This window comes from Arvicanthis niloticus, unplaced genomic scaffold (assembly GCF_011762505.2).
Source record: "Arvicanthis niloticus isolate mArvNil1 unplaced genomic scaffold, mArvNil1.pat.X pat_scaffold_425_arrow_ctg1, whole genome shotgun sequence".
Classification (NCBI taxonomy): Eukaryota; Metazoa; Chordata; class Mammalia; order Rodentia; family Muridae; genus Arvicanthis; species Arvicanthis niloticus.
This window is the reverse complement of record NW_023046066.1, coordinates 1,765-11,493: the sequence shown is the minus strand read 5'-3', so window position 1 is coordinate 11,493 and position 9,729 is coordinate 1,765. Positions and strand designations below refer to the sequence as shown.

Below are 9,729 nucleotides of genomic sequence, written 5' to 3'. Positions count from 1 at the left end.
CGGGAAGGCGAGAGCAGAGACGGGACAGAGCATGAATCAAATGCCACGTTTGAAGTGAGCCTCAAAGAATAAGCAGACATGGAGGTAGGAGGATTCAGGGAGGTAAGGGCCCTGTTTTTGTCCCTCTGTGTTTGAGATTGATGATGAATCACCTGTTGTATAAAAAAGCAACGTCAAATGGGAGTGTGCAGAGGGGAAATGTTTAATGTGGCTGGGATGTAGGGAGAACTAAGGAAAGGCTGGAAACAAGGGCAAGACCAGGTTGTGGAGGGCCTGGGAACGTGGGAATAGGAATGTTCTAGAACAATGTTTCTCAAAGCATGTCCACAGGATATTCACTGTCATTACATAACAAAGGGATCCTGCTGGATCCTGTTGTTGAGTGAATCTGAAAAAAACCTGACTTAAAACCACTAAATAGATTTCCATTAGTCAGTTTTCAGGGTTTCTAAAACGTTGTGGATCTCCAGGAGGGACCTGGAATTTGTAAATATCTCATACTTAGTGACCACAGAGATGTTTTTCTTGGAGTGCCTCATGAATCTCGCATCATGCAGGAACTTGGTGACAACAAACAGCCCTAAAGTGAGGGGATCTCTAAGGAGTATGCATTTAGCATGACCTGCCAACAGACTAGCTAACTGACCTAGGAATCTCTACTGGCCTAACAAGAACAGGGAAAAAATTATTAGCCCAGAAAGCCACAAGCCCTCCTTGCTTGTTTCCTCCTGACCAGGTCTAGGCATCTGCCTTCAGGAGCCGACAGGGTCCCTTTTCAGCCTTCCTAGTGGCAGGGCTCTAAGAGTTTAGTTCCTGCCCTGATAAAGCCTTGCCTTTGGGGCTGTAAGGATGCTCTGTTTTGAATCTCTTATCTGTCATCCTGAATCCCAGACTTGCTGCCTTAATGCCCTTTGACCTCTATACAGCCTGCCTCTGACTCCTTTGCCACTACTCAGACCTGCGTAGTTTCCAGAGCTTCTGGTAACCCCCTCCCTCCTATTCCCCCCTCCATAGCCCCAGCCATCCAGTCTCAAGCAGGTCTGGTCTGCTGTGACTGCTCTGGCTCCCACCCCTCAGCTCAGAGACCAAAGCCTCTGTGCGCTATCTTCATACAAGCTGGCCTCTGCCATTTCTCCAGTTACAGTGGCTTCCAGGTGAGAGTCCTTAAATTTGTTTGGGAGGGATGAGCAAGCTGTTTCTATATTTAGCATCGTTTAATTATCTCTAGTGGAGGGTGAGAGTCTTAGCAGAGACATGTTCAGACCTGCACTGGCAGGAGCTTAAGTCAATTGAGCAGAATTGTGTGGGATCACACTACACCTTATCTGAAGTAACAAAATCTAGAAGCTTCTGGAGGACTGTCCGTGTTTACAAGAAGCTGATGCAGAGAGGTTGAGTGAGGCTGGGAGACTCAGGTAGACCTGGGTAGGAAAATTTTAACAAGAGCAAAGACACGGCAAGAAGAAAAATTACAAACTACAGGACATGCAAAATGCTGTGACCCAGAACAGGACTTGGGACTCACTAAGGATTCTGTCTCCAAAAGGCTACCCTGTGTGGGGAACTTGCTAGAAAGAATAAGGGAGAGAAAAAAAAAAAAAAACCCACCTCAAAGAGAATGTTGCCCACCTTTATTTAAACACAGAATGAAAGATGCTGTTTTGATAGATGAATTTCAAGAAAAAAAAATAATAAAAATAAGGACATTGCAAGTGATCTGGGGGCTTCAGGGGCTTCCAGACAAGGCCAGGTTGGAAGCTGGGGAGCTAACGGGGCACTTATTACAGCTTGGAAAATTATGAAAGGATCCAATCTTGTGAAAATAAATTAGCTTATTAGAATTAAGAGGAATCCTTAAGGTTTCAAGCAAGTGGAAAGAAAAGGTTACTAAATGTATTGAACTCATACTGGGAGCTTGGGCGTAGTTCAGTTGTACAGCATGTGACTAGCATGCATAAGGCCCTGTGTTCATTCTCCAGCACACACACACACACACACACACACACACACACACACACACCACAAAAACCAAATGTAATGCCTGGCATTACCCTGCAAGAGGTAGCAGCACAACCTTGAAAATAGAAATACATTCAAAACCCACTTACATAATGTTGTGACATCTGGCTCAAGCATATTATCCTGAGGGAAATCTGATTGTCATAGATGGCACAATAGGGAGGCCAATTGCATATTCCTAGCACACAGCCCTTAGCCTCGTTCTCAGCATCACTGGGGAAGAGTTTGTAAAAAGATTGTATATATGGATGTATATATTATATCATCAAGAGCCTGCCTGTGTTTGCAATCACAGCAGGTGCATGTAGAGAGATGTGCAAGTGTGTGTGTGCATGCACACATAATCTTTGGTCCTCACTATCTTCATACAAATGTAATTCCTGGCCTGAGGAAATGGCTCAGTGGGTGAAGCACCTGCTGAGCAAGAGTAAAGGCCTGAACCAAACTGTAAGAACCCACGCATGTAGGCTAATCTCAGATGTCAGCTTGCAAGGTTGGTTCTGTCCAGCGCCAAGTCAACTCTGCTGTCTGTCCTAATGAGGAGGTCTCCTTATGGATTTCCTCCATTGTCACATACTCCAGAGGGCTAACTGATCAACAGTCCCTTCATCAGCCACTGTAAGGGCTTTGAGCTTCCCTATCATAGAGAAATTTGGGCCAGTATTGTGTCTGTTGATTAGGATGACCTGCATGCCCCACCTCTTACCTCATCAGTTAGAGAGCTGGATTTGAACAAGACAGATCGTCTTCTGATTCCTTAAGTTAGAGTTTCTCAACCTTAGCTTCTTGACACTACCAGCAGGATACTTCTTTGTCCTTTATGTGAAAATGTTTATCTTCAACCCTGGTCTCTACCTACTCGATATGGATAACAGAATTATGCACGGTGCAGACTCTCAGCTGTCACTCAAAGGCAGAAGGTCTCACGCCCTTTCTCAACACACAGACTCTGCCCAGCCCCCTCGGAATGTAAGGGAAGATGTGGTCAAATGACACCTGTGGGTGGAGTCTGGCTCTTCTGGTTTGAGAGAGGGAGGGACTGCATCACAGATTGCTGGCTTAAGACATACTTGATGTCCCCACGAGACGTTAAAAATGTAGAGCTTTCAATGTGCAGATGGCTCGCAGTGCTTAATTACAAGCTGAAAGCTTACTACCATTTCCCTCTCCCTCCCTGCCTGCAGTAGCCCGCCAGGAGCAGTGGCGGCATGAACAGCAAGGAGGGAGCCATCGCCCTTTCCTGCACCCTTATCACACACTAATTATTTTATTCTAAGGAGACAAAGTAGAGAGAATGTAACATATGATTCTGACGACAAACACTTAAAAAAAAAAAATCTGCCTGTTTTTCCTAGAGACCAGAGCATAGGATCTGGTTGCTAAGCAACTGGGAAACTGCAGACTCTTGTACTGGCCATGCTGGTTTTGGAAATGAGCCATAAAAGGAATTCCCCAGTGAAAAGGGATCCCATACCATTGCCTGGTTGCCATGGACACCATACATAAGAGATGGATCCTAGGTTACAGGCCCTGCTTAAGAGAGAAAAAAAAATGTCTCTGCTTAAAGATGGAATGGTAACAGAAAGATAGGGAAGCCTTCTGCTTCTACATTAGCCATGCAGACATACCCTGACCCCTTCTCGTGCTCCCCTGACTCTAAGTGCCTGAGACATTCCATCCAATTTCAACTCAGCTTTTATTTAATATGTTCCAGTCTTTACAGGAGTTGGAAGGGAACCTGAAATCTGGAGAGCAAATTCTTAAACAAGAAAAGATGCCTCAGTGGCAGACAGGCTGTCTGTCTGTCTGTGTCTGTCATTCACCCCTGTCTGGGCCACACAGCACTAATATCAGGCACAAGGGCAGCTCACTATAGTCACATGTTCTATGAGAATTAAAAAGAAAAACGGCAAGAGAGATTATTAGAGGACAGAGACAATAGCCGTGACTCGGACATGAAATTGGCGTGTCATGCAGAGTGAGGTAACAACAGGCCACTGCAATTCTGCCAGAAATTAGAAACAGACTTCAGATAATAGGAGCCAAAATGTGAGGCAAATACAAAGATGCAGAGCTTAATACACAAAGAGATGTAGCGGGCACTGGACTTCCTATGGAAACAGAAGGGGCAGGCCTCAGAGCATCCACAGCTGACTCCTCTCACAAAAAACATCTGACACAGTAGACCCGAATGACCTCTAAATACCCCAAGGAGACTGAGGCCCAAAGAGTCCACATAAGTTACCACAAGGCATAATTACCTTAAGTCACAAACACTGCTTGCTTTATAGATTTTCTGTGTTGGAAATCCAGAAGCATCTTGCCTGGGAACCTCTGACTAGCAATCTTTTATTAAAAAAAAAAAAAAAAAAAGTACAGTGAAGATGCCAGAGGGGCTATAAAGAGGCTCCTGGGAAGATTAAGAGCTCTGCTGGTTGTTGGCCAGCCACAGGTCCTCTAGCTGTTGGTGGAGACTTGAATTTCTTGGTCTGATGTCTTTCTTGTCAATCAGGCAGTTGGCAACATAATGGCTGCATTCCCTGTAGCCAAAAAGCATCAAGCCAGACATTGCTTTCTTTTTTAAATCTAAACTTAAAGGTGATATGCTATCAGCGTTGTAATAGGGCACTTATTAGATTCAAGTCACAAGCGCCAACCACACTAAGGAGAATGAATTCCTGAAGGTTTGAATACCATGAGGTGCGATTCACCGAGGACTTCTCAGAGACAGGCTGCCACAAGAGCCAAGCACAATTCCAGGCAAAAACCATGAAGAGAGATAGGGCATGGGCGATGGAAGAGGCAAGTCCTGGAGACTACAAGGATGAGCCGAAGGCAGACGCAGAGATAAACGTGAGACTATAACACAGAAGAGAGGGAAGTGAGCAGGGAGAGGGGTTATGGGTTGAGACAAAGGGTATAAAACTGTGAGACAGCAGAGAAAACAGGAAGCCAGACAGAGGCTGAACGGGAAGTGAAAGAAGGAATCAAAACTCGAGAGGAAACAGTAGAGATGCGGGAAGTAGAAGCAGGAAGGGGTGGGGAGCAGGATTCGGGGCAAAGAACTTCTGGACAATGGGAACAGAAGGAGGAAGCCTCAGTGAGAGGTGAGTCCTGGGGAAATGATGCTAGTCAAGCCCATGGAAGGGCAGGGAAAGGAGCTAACTTAGGCCTGGTGCAAACATAGCAACTAAATAATAATGGCCACAATAATAAGAGTTACTAAGTGCTAAAATGTTCGTGTTGCCTGCTGTAGTCTTTATCGTCAGCCTACACTGTATAAGATGTTATCTCTAGTGTCTCGGAGATAAAGATACTGAATTTTAGAAGGACTAAGTCCCCACTCAAGTCTTTATGCCCAGGCAGTGGCTATGGGTGCATGCAAGCAGAAAAGGGTGTCCCCTTGCCAGGAAACTCACAGTCATCTTGGCCGAGGCACAAGGGACCATTGCATGAGGAGTTAACGTCCATATACTGCATGTGGGTGGCAGCTCCTGTCTCTGATGCTATCTGCTGATCTGATTGTCAGCCCAGATTAGGGAAGCTGGATCTCTTGTTGGTAGTAGTAGGCTCACAACATAAGGTGGCCCAGTTTATCCCAGTTTAGACCTATGGTGAAGCTCTCCTGACAGACTGAATAGTTATTTCTCTATGTCTGTGCTGCTAAGAACTATGAGGGTGCCATGTTTCATTCTTCAGATCTCCCATAGTGCATGTGCTATCTAAATTACTTACTCAAAAAGCTTCGTGGAACCCAGCATTTACCTCTATTGAATCCAATGAGAAATTCCACTGCAGAATTTATACCCAGTTCTTCACTAGCTGTATCTCCCAAGGCAAATTACTTAACCACACTGGAATGCAGTGCCCTTATCAGCAAAGTAGGTTGACTAGATGATCTTTAAAGTTGTTTTCCCTCCCCCTTCCCCTCCCCAGTTCAGAAACTTTACAAATCACTTATTAAGGATAAGAAGTAGGAGCCCAAGTAGAAACTGTTAGTGGCTCCAGTCCCATCACTCGAGGCAGAATTGACACAGAACTCTTCAGGACTCTTATTTGCCAAGCTGTCAGTTCATCAATACACATGCCCACGGAGGCTCGGCTCATCTCTTAGAGGGCCTCTGTGTGCAGCAGAGACTGCATGAGCCTAATTCTCCCCATTACCAAGATGCATGGCTTGTGCTATGTTAGGAATTCAGAGAGGCTTATCAGCTTGCACAATAGAGACCAATAGGGTAGGATTAGTTCATCGGCCAGTGTGCCATGAGAGATAAACAGAGCAGTGGGAATCTCTGGGGACAAGAACATCCAAGACTTCTAAGAGATGCCATGCCCATCAGGAACCTGGATTTCATCAACTCTCCAGTTGTCAATGTTCAGAGTAAAAGAGAGTGTCACATGCCTCTGTGACTCCTGCTCATTGGACAAGTTACAGATGGCTCCCTGCTATATTATGGTTCATGGAGTACCCAAGGCTATAAAGAGACTCTGAAAAGCACACAAGGGGAAAGCCTGTGCTAAACATGAGAGTCAGCTAATGGTGAACCAAAGATGACCTTGAGTCTAAGAGGTACACAAGTACCTCTGTAATTGTCATCTTCTGAAGGTGATAGGTGGGTCCCAGACTTCAACTAGGGCAACAGGAAGGGATGGAGGAGAGTGACTGCTATTCAAAAGCGGTTCCTTTTAAGCAGTGTGTTCCCTGATGCATCTGAGATCTGGCTTCGGCTCATTACCTTTCTTTAGTGAAATGTCTGGGAGAGATGAGATAAGACGCATTGCCAACCTCGGATCAGTCAGAAATGAAGACAAAACAACTCGGATGGTCTAAAGACAGGGCTCCAGTGCTAGAGAGCTTCCCCAGCATGGGAAAAGCCCTAGATGTAATACCCAGCTCTGCATGGACGAGGCATGGTGTTGATGCACATGTATCATCCCAGCACCAAAGAGATAGAAGCAGAGATCAAAAGTTCAAGGTTGTACTCACCACACAGTGAGTCCGAGGCTAGCCTGGGCTACTTAAAGCCCTTTAGAAAAAAAAGGTGGGTGTGGCTAAAGAGATGGCTTAGTGGATAAGAGTTCTTGCTTCTCTTACAGAAGACCAGAAGACCCAACTTTGGTCCTCCAAACCCATATGATGGCTAATAACTGCCTGTAACTCCAGCTCCATAGGATTCACTGCCTTCCTCTGACCTGGAACACACATAGCACACATACACATGCATAGTACACATACATATAGCACTTACACACATAACACACAGACGCATAGCAAATACATACACACAGCACACACACAGCACATATACATAAAAGACACACACATAGCACACACACACACACACAATGCACATACATACACACAGAGCACACATACATAACACACAACATAAACACACATAGTACACGACACACAGATACATAGCATAAGACATACACACAGCACACAAATAGCATATGCATGCACACATTGCACATACATACTTAACACACACACGTAGCACATACACACAGCACATACTATGAAGACAAACACACACATAAGATAAAAACAAATTGGAAAAAAACTAAAGGAAGAAAAAGAAGAAAAAAAAGAAAGAAGAACTGTCCATGGAGGGTGAAGAAGCATTGCCTTGACTCGATCTTGCTATGTCTGGGTGATAAGCCACACGATACACCTGGAGTGACAGCCAACTGCATCCTTGAGATTCACTCACATATAGTCGCCTGAACACACTGATTGGGGACAAGAGTGTTCAGAGCAAGTGATGCTGTGACTCAGCAATGCCCACACTGGTCCATCTGGTTTACCTCCAGCATCCTCTGGTCCCAAGGCTATCTTAGATCAGAGATAGGGAGGAGGGAACGTGAACAAAAGCATCCTGACCTGAAGGGCACCTGAAGAGGAAGCAGCTTGGAGCACGTGGCTCAATTTCCCTCAGAGCTCATAATATAACTGTCAAAATGGCACGATGAACCTAAATTATAAGATAATTATGTTCAGTCCCAAATTCAACACAATAAAGGTTATTTGCTCTTGAGTCCTAGCAACCGTCTCATAGAGGAGAGAGAAATACCATACAGAAACAAAATGTAAGCCCGAAAAGCAGTAATAAAACCAGCACACAACTATTCATTTCAAGTCTATTTTGAAAAGCCTTTGATAATACCAGTAATTCCCCATAAAGCCATTCTCTTGCCACTGCTCCCTTCTGGAGATAGAAAGAGTTTTGCTGCTCCACAGCCTTTCCTTTTAGGGAGATAAAGTCCACTTTATTTTTCCTTATTTTAAATGTTTTCCATTCTTTGTAAAGAAGAAGGAGAAGGAAAAGGAGGAGAAGGAAAAGGAGGAAAGAGAAGGAAATTTTAAAAGGAAGGAAGAAACTGCCGATCACCTATATCTAGCTAAGGCTACAACATAGGTAGGGTCTTAGTGGCAATAGCAACAAGAATTGTCACTAAAGCTCCCTCTTTTGTACAGCAGAATTCATTTAATAGTCTTAATAAGGTGCTTAAATATAGTCCAAGGGCCTTGTCTAAAAGATGCTGAAACATCCCAGTCTAAAGCAGAAAGTGGGATGGTCCATTGTTTCCAGATATTCTGATGTCTCCTAGCACATGCCCTGGGTATTTTCTATCCTATCCTGACTCAACACTCACCTCGGTACCACTGGGCAGGCCCACTACATCAGAAATAGGGATGTAGGAGCCTGGATGCCTTGGATGCAAGAACAGATGTCTACTTAGATGAATCGTATAAGCGTGGGTGGTTCATGAGAATACCTATGGACTCTAAGGAGAAGCTGTGTGTGGTCTTGTTTCAGAAGAGAGGAAAAGCAGGCACAGCTGTTGCTTTGGGGAAGTGATGGGGTAGAGAATGGGCAGAGGCAAATGCACCTACATGGCAGCTCACAACCGTCTGTAATCCAGCTCCAAGTGACTTGACATACCCACACGGACATACATGCAGGCAAAACATCAATGCATATAAAATAAAAAATAAAACTTTTTTTTAAAAGAGTGATAAAGGAGGGATAAACAGATAGCTCAGCATATAAAATGCCTGCTGTGTGAGCACAAAGACCTGGGTTTAATCCTCAGGGTCCTTATGAAAAAAAGCTGGCCCTGGTGCTACACACTTGCAATCCCAGCATTGGGAAAGCAGATTCCTGGTATTTACTGGCTAACCAGCCTTGAGTTACTGCGAAACCTAGACCTGCAAAATACCCTGTCTTAAAAAACAAGGTGAATGACTCCTGAGGAATAGTGTCCAAGGTTATTTCCACATACATGCACACACATGCAATCACACATGCACTCACATATGTGCACACCAAGAAAGAGGACAAAGTACAAAAGCTAAAGGGTAATGAGATCTCCTTAGGCTATAGCTAGTCATCAGTAACTTCCATGGCCCTGAAGAGGAACTACGTCCACCTTCTCCCATGATGGATAACCAGCCTATATAATACTGAGAGGCTTTAAATACAAACTCTGCCTAATTTCTCTGAATTGATCATTCTGGTTTGCATGGTATCATGGACTCTTTTTAGAGAGATAAAATTATATTCCCTGAACAGATATACATAATCTAAATAGCAAGCTCAAGAAAGTCTGCATCCCTTTTACACTGAACTTTCAAATCTTTGACTGTGGGGAGCCGACAGAAGGTGGCTATCATCCTTGCAGTCATCTTGAGCCATATACTCT

The 9,729-nt window shown here is 44.5% G+C and overlaps 1 long non-coding RNA gene across 1 annotated transcript; it reads left to right on the top strand.

Moving 5' to 3' along the window:
* Positions 1-8,066, top strand: LOC143433792 (uncharacterized). Its single transcript, XR_013070304.1, has 2 exons — positions 1-102; positions 7,117-8,066. It is a non-coding gene; the product is annotated as an uncharacterized LOC143433792 (long non-coding RNA).
* The last annotated feature ends 1,663 nt before the right edge of the window (positions 8,067-9,729 follow it).